This window comes from Anomaloglossus baeobatrachus, chromosome 7 (genome assembly GCF_048569485.1).
Source record: "Anomaloglossus baeobatrachus isolate aAnoBae1 chromosome 7, aAnoBae1.hap1, whole genome shotgun sequence".
Lineage (NCBI taxonomy): Eukaryota > Metazoa > Chordata > Amphibia > Anura > Aromobatidae > Anomaloglossus > Anomaloglossus baeobatrachus.
This window is the reverse complement of record NC_134359.1, coordinates 65,864,735-65,876,973: the sequence shown is the minus strand read 5'-3', so window position 1 is coordinate 65,876,973 and position 12,239 is coordinate 65,864,735.

Below are 12,239 nucleotides of genomic sequence, written 5' to 3'. Positions count from 1 at the left end.
ACTCTATATAATATATAGGAATAGATCCCTCTGTGTGTAATGACTCTATATAATATATAGGAATAGATCTCTCTGTGTGTAATGACTCTATATAATATATAGGAATAGATCCCTCTGTGTGTAATGACTCTATATAATATATGTGTTTCGCTTTTTGTATTGAATTACTGAAATAAATTCACTTTTTGAGGATATTCTAATTTATTGTTAAATAAAGTAGGTTTACATTGGACATCCAGTTCTCCTCTCTGCATTTATTGGCTCAGAATTGCTTACTATTAGCCATTGTGAGGACCCCTGATAATTAGTATTCTAAAGGGATAGGTGCAGCAACGTATTACAGTCGCCTATTGATTTCAATGGGTGCTAATGATGAATATTAGATTTTCACTGTACCAGGTACTGACACGTTCACTACATTTCTGTTGCAGGGATCATGGCAGTTTTAAAGGGAATCTGTCTCCTGGTTTTTGCTACTGCCACTAAGAGCATTTATGATGTAGGGACAGAGACCCTGATTCCAGTGATGTATCACTTAATTAGCTGCTTGTTGGAGTTTTAAAAAAAAAAAAAAAGTCACCATTTTATCTGCTGCAGATCTACCAGTTCTCTGAATGGTGAACTCTGTATAACCCTGCCCACACCACTGACTGACAGTTTTCTGTGTACACTGTGCATAGGCAGAAAGCTGCCGATCAGTGGTGGGGGCGGGGGTTATATAGAGCTCATGAATATGGAGGACTACATGGCAGCAGATTTATTAGTCCTCTAGCGATAATCTCCTGCTAATAAAACAGTAATTTTCTCAAAACTACAGCAAGCAGCTCTGTAAGTGACACATTGTTGGAATCAGAGTCTCTGCCTCTACATTATCCTGCTCTCAGATTACGTTGCAAAAACTTGGTGACAGAATCCCATTAATATTGCGTTCAGCTCATCTCTGCAATTCTGCTCCCATGACTCATAGCAAAATATTGCTGTCAGTTATTATTTCCCTTGCAATGCCACTAAGGCCTCCTTCACACGTCCGTGTCTCCTGTACATGTTTGGTCCATTTTCTCACGTGGCGGAGACACAAATCAATGGGTCTGCGCACGCGTGTGTGTTTTGCCATGGACTGTGTGTACGTGTGGAGTATACGTAGACATATCCGTTTTTCTCCAGCATCACGGGTGTCACACGTACCGCACACGGACCGCACAGAAGTGATCCATGTGACACGCACCGGAAAAAACACACGTGTCTGTGAAATAAAAATAATTTCTATACTCACCTTCTCCAGCGCTGCTGTCTCTGCCGCTGCTGTCACTTGCTTCTGACCCACGCTCATTGCATATTAACTCCATTGCGGGCCGGAAGCAGCAGCAGCAGGGAGTCGGCAGGGCGGGAGACCGCAGATCAGCACCATGGACAGCAACGCCAGGGACAGGTGAGCAGAAAGTTCCCGTTCTCCGTGTGTTATCACGGATAACACACGGAGAAGACACGTGTGCCATAAACGGCACACGGAGAACAATACGCACCTTTGAGACGTCCGTGAAAAACCTGAGTGATTTTCACGGACATGTGAAAAAGGCCTAAAGGAGAGATCCAAGGAAGGTTCCCCTATAAATTAGGGGAGAAAAGTAGACACCTGATCTGAGCGTAGTATATTCCAGTGTATAGAGGTGATAATGAAAAATTGCACTCACCATTTAGGACAGGGGGAGGAACCTTTTTTCTGCCGGGGACCATTTGAAACTGGCACTGGCAGTGGCCAGCGTGAGGGCGTACTCTTTCAATGTATGTGCATGCAGCATTCAGTAGTGAACACTGGATGCACGTGCTCACTATGCAACTATGTGTTTGAATGGCCGGCAGACTGAAAAATGTGACTGCCAGCCCAAGCACTACTGTCCTCGGGAATCTGCCCGGGGGCCACAGAAAAGGTCCTCGAGGGCCGCATGCAGCCCCAGGGTCTAAGGTTCCCCACCCCTGATTTAGGGAAGTGCATATACAGCATAAAATCTCCTGCCATTTTGGTTTTCTTTGTCCCGCTGTGGTCTGCTGCTGATCAGAAACGGTGGAGGAATCCTCGCTTGGAGCTCCATCGATGTGTAATAGAAGCAAAAGAAAGATCTGATGCAGTGGTCCCAAAATCCATAGCTTTTATTCTTATTTTTAACCTAATAAAGGCTCTAAATAGTGAAAACGCATTGTTATATGTTTAATCACTAATAAATCCATTTCAAGCTCCAAAACCTTCTGTTTATGTGGACATTGTACCTGGATTTTAGAAGCGCTTCATTAGATCCTTCTTTTGCTTCTAAAGGAGAGATGTAAGGGTATGTGCACTATGAGTTTTTTTGAGGTGGCCAAAAACGACGTGGAAACTACTTCAGGAAATGCTCCTAATTTGCAGCAATTTTTGAAAAGTTTTTCATATGAAGTAATTATTAAGAATTTTTTAACCATTTCTGCAGAGTTATTTTTCCCTGTAACTTTCTTTGCAGCCTTTTGTTGGACTGTGCCTAGTTTGGAGCATTTTCCTTTTGGAGATGCTACAAAGAAATGAAATGTAATTTATTTTTTTATTTTTCCACCTGGTATTTTCAAAAGCTGAAGTGAAAAATAATGCTCAAGAGACTGAACATATGACTAGCAAGTCGATTCCTTTTACAATAGAAATGAATAAGAAAAGTCTTTCAGGAGTTTTTGAGCAATTTTTCAAGCATTTTTTTTTCAGAGATGACTAAAAATTATTGTGTGTGCATGTAATCATATATTACATGTGATAATTAAAATAAATAGTCATCCTTGTAATGCCAGTTTGGACTTTGTCCACCAAAGAGAGATGTGCTCTGATTTTGCAGAGACTGTGTACAGTCTTGTGAGTAGAAATACCATTCCAAATCTGTGACTGTAGGATATACGGACAGGGTTGTCCACCGCTCGCTCAGTATAGATCTTGGAATAAAAATCACCGCTCTTTCACATCAACTCTTGAGTGCCAAGTTTTCAGTTATATAGGGGTTCTCCTTGTGATGTATCCATTGTAAATGTAGACATCATCATACTTAAAGGGGTTTTCTGGTCTTACGATATTAGTGACCTGATAACAGCTAATCAGTGAGGATGTCAGGTGCTGGACCCTCACCCATCTAATATTGGATGTCAGATTTATGACCTACGCCGGCTTAAAGATTATTATAGCACCATTTATTTCATGGTGCTTTACATGTGTAAAAGGGGCATATATAGACAAGTACGATAATCGTGAACATTTCAAGGCAAAGACTGGTATAAGAGGAGACAGGGCCCTGTCCGTGAAGGCTCACAGTCTACAGGGGATGGGTGAGGATACAGTAGGTCTGGGTAGAGCGGGTCGAGCGATACTATGGTGGAAGGAGGTTTACTGCAGGTTGTAGGCTTGTCGGAAGAGGTGGGTCTTCAGGTTCCTTTTGAAGGTTTCCACGGTAGGCGAGAGTCTGATATGTTGGGGTAGAGAGTGCGATTGGGGGAAGAGGAGATAAGAGGGGAGTAGAGATTGAGATCTTGGGAATATCGTAGGTTGCGTGCAGGTAAGTACCGGGAGACTGGGTCACAGATGTATGAAGGAGACAAGTTGCGGGTGGCTTTGTATGTCATGGTAAGTATTTTGAAATGGAGTCTTAATTTCCCACGGGATCAATAAAGTGTATCGTATCGTATCGTATTGTCTTTGGGCAATGGGAAGCCAGTGAAGAGATTGCCAGAGAGGAAAGGCTGGGAAATAGCGGGGGGGGACAGATGGATTACTTGGGCAGCAGAGTTTAGGATAGATTGGAGAGCAGCAAGAGTGTTAGAAGGTCGGGGCCACAGAGCAGGAGGTTACTGTAGTCCAAGCGGGACATAATGAGGACATACACTATTGTTTTTGCAATGACCATTAGTATTTTCAGGCTGAAAACTACTACTTAAGTTATCAACTCAATACAAACATAAAATGCATAGTCGAACATTTTGTATAATTAGTTTTATTTGTCTAGTCCACATTTTGTATTTTGTTTTGCCCACGTCTAATCTTAGAAAAATAGTACCTATACAAAAGATCAGACTGTTTTTCCAGCAAAATAGTAATGTTCTCAGGAATTACCGTAAATTCTGTATTGTTGCCAACTAATGCCTCATTATTTTTAGATTATAAAGAAAAGGGCACAGATTTTTTGTTTATTTTTTTTTTAAGTTTGAAAGAGTGGAGGGGTGTATATGTGTGTGTGTGGGGGGGGGGGGGCATAACAGCTATTGAAATTAAGTAAATCCACTGGGTACATTATAACACACTGATATTCTTGAAACAAAATATGTACCAGCCTGTTAAGGAAACTTTTCTTTGAAAGTCAGTAAACAGGAAATCATTTTGTTCCCGTCATATTTTACGCTGGCACTGACTGCATTGAATTTAGCAGAAGAAAATACTGTGCTGTTGTATTGAGCTATTTTTAGGTTGATGTTGCTGTGGATTTATGAGGAATGCTGTGATTTCAAAAACATTTAGTTTAAAGATTTCACAGATTTTTTTCCTGTGTCTGATCAGGGTGGTACATAGAAAATCAGGTAAATACCTTATAGAAATTCCTGAGCTCCCCTAATTCTGCAGTTGTTTTCCGTTTTGGGCTGTTTCCATTGCAGAGATATTCACATTTGTTGCTTTTGTAGGCAGAATATGAAGTGTATGCTTGTAGGCCAAATGGGCCTTTGTTCAGAGTTTTCTCTTGGGGTGTACGCTTGTACCCCTCCCTCACAGATGCTGCCAATCACAATTCATCAGTTTAACTAGCAGTCTCAGACTCTGCCAATCTATGATTATCAGAATCTGGGAGGGAGGGGTGAAACCGCATGCCCTCCGAAATGACTCTGAACTAGAAGGAGAGATTTCACATTGTAACGCTCGCGGCCAGGGATGGTAGAGCAGCGAGCTGGAGTTGATCCACTGGACCACAGGGGGACCTTGGGCTTACCCTTTAGTGGAAGGGGTTGACTAAGCACCCACCGCGAGGCGGATGCCAGGTACCACTCCTAGGGCACTGACTGGGACTGTGGCAGTTGACCCCCAGGACAAGGATGAACACAGGTGCGGACAGGCAGAGTCACTGGAGTAGCAGGAGCAGCCAGGAAGGCTGACGGTACTGCCAATATGGACGGATAGAGTCACATGTACTACAAGACCACTGGGACAGCTGAGGCAGATGGTACAGCCAGGGTCGACTGGCCCAGTCTCTAGTAAAGCAAGGACCTCCAGGTTTGCTGAGGCTGGTGGAACGGCCGGGGTGAACGAACACAGTCTCTAGTATAGCAAGGGCCTCCGGGGTAGCTGAGGTTGGTGGCATGGACGGGGTGGATGGACACAATCTCTAGTATAGCAAGGGCCTCCGGGATAGCTGAGGTTGGTAGCATGGCTGGGGTGGACAAACACAGGGTACCTACGGGACCGGGAGACAGGCATGGACACTGTACACTGTAGCAAAAGCACAGCGGACAAGAGGACCTGACAACTTGCTGTCTAGGGTACAGAACTACTAACTAACTGAACACATTGATCAGGCAACTCCCCTAGTGGGAGAGTGCCTTACATTCCCAGTGCCTCTCAGCAATAGGCTGATTGGCAGATTTCTGTGTACATTGTATAGTGACAGAGAGCTGCTAAGCTAATCACTGGTAGTAGTGTAGTTGGACTAGGATACAGCAGACAGGTTGTACCACTACTGATAATTTCCTGCTGGTAAAAGACTGTTTGTATTGAAGCTGCAAAACATCCCAGCAAGATTACATCACTGTAATCAAGGTTTCTGCTCCTACATTATGGGGCTCCCAGAATACATAGAAAAATCCTGGAGCTGGATTCCCTTTAAGGACTGGTTTTACAGATTACAAAGTATTTAGATACTTGCAAAGACATAAAAATACCATTCAGGAAATTGTAGTATTATAAAATTGTACCCTTTATGCCTTACATTTATATTTTAAGGACATGTTGAACTTGTGGGGGTTGTGTCTTTATCTAAACCTATGTAAGTATGTAACAATAAAGCAGATGCTTCTACCATTCTTGTATTGTGATGAGCCGTCCTTGATTGTGCTGTAGATTAAGTATTTGATATCTACCATTCACTATGGTAATTCTTGACTCTAGGAACCTCATCTGAAATATAATAAGCCATCATCCTTAAGCTTCAAATCAAAATTGGTAATTCAAAAGCAAATTTATTAATAATGGTAATTTAATACAGCAATTGACTCGTGTTTGCCATGTATTGAATGCTAATTATTTCCCCTTTGACAAGTTGACGATTTCACTATTACTTGAGGGCAATGGAGAGTTTTGTGGTGCAGGTGATAAACATTACGACAGTAATGATTTTTTGTCACATTTGTAATTTAATTGTGTAACACTCATGGTCCTCCTCATTTCAAGAGCTCCTGACGGAAGAAGCAGCAATCTACACTACCCTTCAATAGAGTTTCACTTATAAAGGAACACAGCCTTTCTGTTTTTTTTCTATTAAAAGTTTACATATAGATAAGAATATAATGATAATTTCATGATGATTAAAAATTTATATGACTAGTTTGATTTGTGTAAATACAATGGTGATTTTTGCTTCTTAAAGGGTTTGTCCAGGCTTGGCTTCACTCTATGTGACTGCAGACTTATGAATCCTCTCACCACTTTCAGGATTTGCTAGTGCCATAAGTATGCACGTGACCAAAAGTATGCGATTTGCATACATGTGGTCACGTGCCGACTAGACATGCACTTCCTCACTCAACACAAGTGAATTTCGGGAGGCCGGACACTTCTAGTCGGAATGTGTCCAAAAGTATGCAAATCGCATACTTGCGTCACAGGGTATGAGGAGATAACAGGAGACCAGGGCTCCTAAACTGGCCCTCAGGCTAGGGGGTCCTAGCTGTTTCTTATCCCAGAGATACTTCTAATGGTGAAATTGTCTGGACCCCACCCTTGCCCTGCTCCTGGCCAGACCTGATGTAATATCACCTCCCCCCTATCCCGGGGAGGGCCAGGACAGGAGTGGTTGAACCCACAGATATGGACAAATGGGGAAACCAAATCTCTTATCACATGGACATATAAGACAATACATGAAAGAGCAAGGAGGAAATAATCAGACAACAAGAGGATTTCCACATCACATCAAGCAGCACACAATAAATCACCAGCAACTGGAACACAACAGCACATAGAGGGAATAGCAAAAAAAAACTTTAGAAACTTAGAAACTTTTTATTAATTGCTATTTTTCCTATGGTCTAATCACACAGTACAACTTGTATGTTGACATACCGAGTCCTTCCCATGTTACTCTGTCGGGCACCCATATTGATTCTAAAGGGTGCTTTAAACGCTGTGACATCGCTTACGATATATCGTCGGGGTCGCGGTGTTTATGACGCACATCCGGCGTTGTTAGCGACATCACAGCGTGTGACAGCTAGGAGCGACGATAAGCAATCGCAAAAACGTCAAAAATCGTTGATCCGTGACACGTCGCTCTTTTCATAATATCGTTGGTGGTGCATGCTGCTGGTTGTTCGTCGTTCCTGCGGCATCACACATTGCTATGTGTGACATAGCAGGAACGACAAACATCTCCTTACCGCTGTCCACCGGCAATGAGGAAGGAAGGAGGTGGGCAGCATGTTCCAGCCGCTCATCTCCGCCCCTCCTATGCTATTGGGCGGACGCTTAGTCACGCCGCTGTAACGTCGCTATGACGCCGAATGCACCTCCCCCTTGAAGGAGTGATTGTTCGGCGGTCACAGCGACGTCACTGACTAGGTATGTGCGTGTGACGCTGCCGTAGCGATATTGTTCGCTACGGAAGCGATCATCAAATGTCGCACGAACAGCGGGGGCCGGTGCTATCGCTCGCAACATTGCTAGCAATCGCTAGCGATGTCGCAGCGTGTAAAGCACCCTTAAGGGTATGTACACACAGTGTGTTTTTCAGGCAAGTCCACCTGAAAGAGCGCTAACTAAATGAATGAATATTTACATATTTATGTAATAACTGTGTTAATATCGTCAGGCTTTTGAGCTTTTTTTAACAGTGTTAATTTTCCAAAGACACCAAACAATCAAAAGAAGTGACCCTTCAGGCATTTTCCTTTCTGATGATGCTTAATATTTTGCAACACAAGTCAACTGGAAGGTTAATAAGCCGCCAGAGTGTCTTTTTGAGGAGTAAAATTTGATGGACATTTTCTCGTTGACAGCACTGCCGAAAAAGTACCGTATTTTTCCTTTTATAAGATGCACCGGATTATAAGACACACCCCAAATTTGAAGAAGGAACATAGGAAAAAAAATATTTTTAATGTTAAAATGAAGGTCCGTCTTATAATACTAGTGCCTCTTATACCCGTATTAGCTCACCAGGGGGAGCGGTGGTGGTGGAGCGGCTCAGGAAGGTCACAGGAGGCATGGTAGGCGATGCTGTGGGCTCAGAGGAAGGGGTGTTGTGTCTCAAGATGGTCAGTGTGTGGAGGTTCGGCGATCCTGCAGACTTATGGGATGTCACGGCGGCGAGCGCCATTGATCTGCCGGCGGACTGCGGGCTCCATTGAATCTCTTGTGGTTAACGCAATGGACTTCAAGAAAATGGCCACGGAGGCGGCGCATGCGCCGGTTGGCTTCCGCAGCCATTTTCTTGAAGTCCATTGTGTCAACTGCCGGCAATTCAAAGCAGCCTGCAGTCCGCCAGCAGATCAATGGCGCTCGCCGCCGCGACACCCCACAAGCCCGCAGTATCGCCGAACCTCCACACACTGACCCTCTTGAGACGCAACACCCCTTCCTCCGAGCCCGCAGCATCGCCCACCATGTCTCTTGAGTCGCTTCCTCCAAGCCCGCCACGACACCCCACGAGCACACAGTATCGCCAACCCTCCGCTACCACACAATGACCCTCCTGAGGTGCTCCACTGCAGTGACACCCCCTCTGAGCCCTTTGTATCGCCGACTCCGCGCACCACTGATGCCCCGGTAAGCCATATGCGGTTTGTAAGACGCACTACCATTTTTAATGTGAGTCTTACCAACCAGAAAACACGGTAGTTGTTCCACGTTATGGCAGTATTTATTAGTAACTTTATTATACGTTTCAAGTTCATACTGAACTCTTTTTATTTTTTTTTTAAATAGATGACATACTGTCACGCTCCCCGGGTCCCCTGCCTCGCTCCCCGGCTCACCTGCCATGCTCCCCGGTTCTTCTGTCCGGTCTCCGCCGCTCCCCGGTCTCCAGCCCCCATTGCCTGTGCTTCCCAGGCGTCCTTACCATTGTCCTCCGGACACACAGTCATATGGGTCGTGGTGGATCGGTTCTCCAAAATGGCTCATTTCGTCCCTATGGCTGGACTGCCCTCTGCCCAGGAACTCGCTGACGCCTATATACAACACATCTTCCGCTTGCATGGCTTTCCATCACACATTGTGTCTGACAGAGGAACTCAGTTCACCTCTCGCTTCTGGAGGGCTCTCTGCAAACATCTGGGAGTGACTCTGGACTTTTCTTCTGCCTTCCATCCTCAGTAGAACGGCCAAGTGGAACGGCTCAATCAGATCTTGACCTCCTTCTTACGTCACTACGTCAACGCCCATCATGACGACTGGTCCACGCTTCTTCCTTGGGCTGAATTCTCCCATAACCACCACGTCAGTGAGTCCTCCTCCAGCTCTCCCTTCCATGTCGTTTACGGACTTCAGCCTTCCATCCCACTGCCCGTATCCTCTTCCTCGGATGTCCCTGCTGCTGATGCTGTAGCCCGTGACTTTGCAACGATTTGGGACTCTGTCAAGGCGTCCCTTGGACGTGCTTCCCTGCGGATGAAGAGACACGCAGACAAGAGGCGCCTGGACCCTCCGTGTTTCTCTCCAGGAGATCTCGTCTGGCTTGCCTCCAAGTACGTCCGATTGAAGATACCATCCTACAAGCTGGGACCTCGCTACATCGGGCCGTTTAAAGTCCTCAGCAAGATCAATGAGGTCTCCTACAAGCTGCAGCTCCCGGCCACGATGAGGATACCCAACTCCTTCCACGTCTCCCTGCTCAAGCCGGTGGTCCTTGGTCCCTTCTCCGCTGCTGCCTGTTCGGCTCCTCCTCCTATTGCCGATGACGACATCTATGCGGTAAGGGATATCGTGGCCATGAAAACCGTACGGGGTCGACAGTTCTTCCTGGTGGACTGGGCAGGGTATGGTCCGGAGGATAGGTCCTGGGAGCCCCGGGAGAATGTGGGTACTCCTCTGATCCGTGCCTTCCTGTCCCGATTGCAGGGAGGGGGCGTGGGGGGGGTACTGTCACGCTCCCTGGGTCCCCTGCCTCGCTCCCCGGCTCACCTGCCATGCTCCCCGGTTCTTCTGTCCGGTCTCCGCCGCTCCCCGGTCTCCAGCCCCCATTGCCTGCGCTTCCCAGGCGTCCTGGTCCCCGCTCCCGGCGCCCGTCGGTCTCTCAGCCCCAGCCCGGCTCTGCTGCTTCCTCCTCACAGCTTCCTGCACTGGCTTCTGGCACCCGGGACTCGCGCATGCGCATTAGGGCGCGCGCGCGGTCATTGACCCTTTCTTAAAGGGCCAGCGTCCACTGACAGGAAATGAAGCACACAGGTACAGGGTATAAAGGGGTTTAGTGTCCAAGTGGGCGGGGCCTGTTCTTCGTGTTTCCCAAGCTAGGAGTCAGGTCTCCTTGTGTTCCTGTGAGATACTCACCTCTCTCTCTTCTAGAGCCGATCCTGCCTCGCCATCCGGTCCTGCTGAATCCCGAACCCTGAACGCTGCCTATCTGCCATCCTGACAGTCCGTACCATCTCTGATCCCTGCGGTGACCCGCCATCTCGCTCCAACGGTTCCGGACTCCGCCTGACATCATCTCGGCTTCCGAACCTGAGCTTCATCACCCGGACTGCCATCGGTGACTCCGTGGTCCCAGGGACTTCTCCTTTATACTCTTGTGCACGGACTGCCCTGCTACCTATAGTGCTCCGGCTACCGGACACCCTGCCATCATCGGGGAGTTCGGCCCAGTGGATCCACCTCCTGGGTCTGCCCGTCCACCTGGCCCTAACAGTAAGAACAGGCCATGGATCCCGCCGAAGCACTAGCGGCCTTGCATGAGGAACTCCAACGCCAGCGTGAGACCCAGACCCGCATGCTGAACTTTATGACTTCCGTGGACGCCCGCTTGAACACGCTACAAGCGTCGGTCACCTCTTCAGCATCTCGGGCTTCCACTAGACAATCCATGGCTCCAGCTCCCGTGGCAGCCTCCTCGGATGCTTCCAGGCTTCGTTTGGCCTCACCACCCCGATACGCCGGAGATCCCAAGACCTGCAGGGGATTTATAAATCAATGCTCCCTCCATTTCACGCAGCTGCCGCATTTGTTTGCCTCCGACCAAGCCAAGGTCGCCTTCATAATGTCTCATCTTGAGGGCGAGGCACTGGCGTGGATGAACCCCTTGTGGGAGAAGGAGGACCCTATGACCAAGAACATCCAGGAGTTCCTGCAGGCATTTCGTGGCACCTTTGACGAGCCCGGACGCGCCTCCGCGTCTGCCTCATCTCTTCTCCGGTTACGTCAGGGAACTCTGACGGTGGGTCAATACGCCATCCGTTTTCGCACCTTGGCTTCGGAACTCGGGTGGAACAACGAGGCTCTAACTGCCGCCTTCTGGGAAGGACTCTCGAGTCGAATTAAAGATGAGCTGGCTGGTCGTGACGTACCGTCCACCCTGGATGCCCTGATTACCCTAGCGACTCGAGTGGACATTCGCTTTCAGGAGCGATCCAAAGAAGTGTCACGTGAGAGACGTCCGGTACGGCATTCCTCTCCTCCGCAGAAGCCCGCCGTACTTCAGTCAACGGCATCTGGTGTCTCCGTCCACGAGCCCATACAAATTGACCGTGTGCGGCAGTCCGAACAACGTCGAGCAGAGCGGCTCGCCAAGGGCCTCTGCTTTTACTGCGGAGAGGGCACACACCTTCTACGTGCCTGTCCAGAGAGGCCGGGAAACTCCAAAGCCTAGGGTTGGTAGGAGAGGCCACCCTAGGTGCTGGGATTCTCTCAGACCCGGTTACGTGGACTGTGCAAGTGACAACGGGAGCGACGCGGTTCACGGCTGAGGCGTACCTCGATTCTGGGGCAGCAGGCAATTTCATCCAGCAGGCCACGGTGGACAAGTACCAGGTGCCTGTTACTCCAC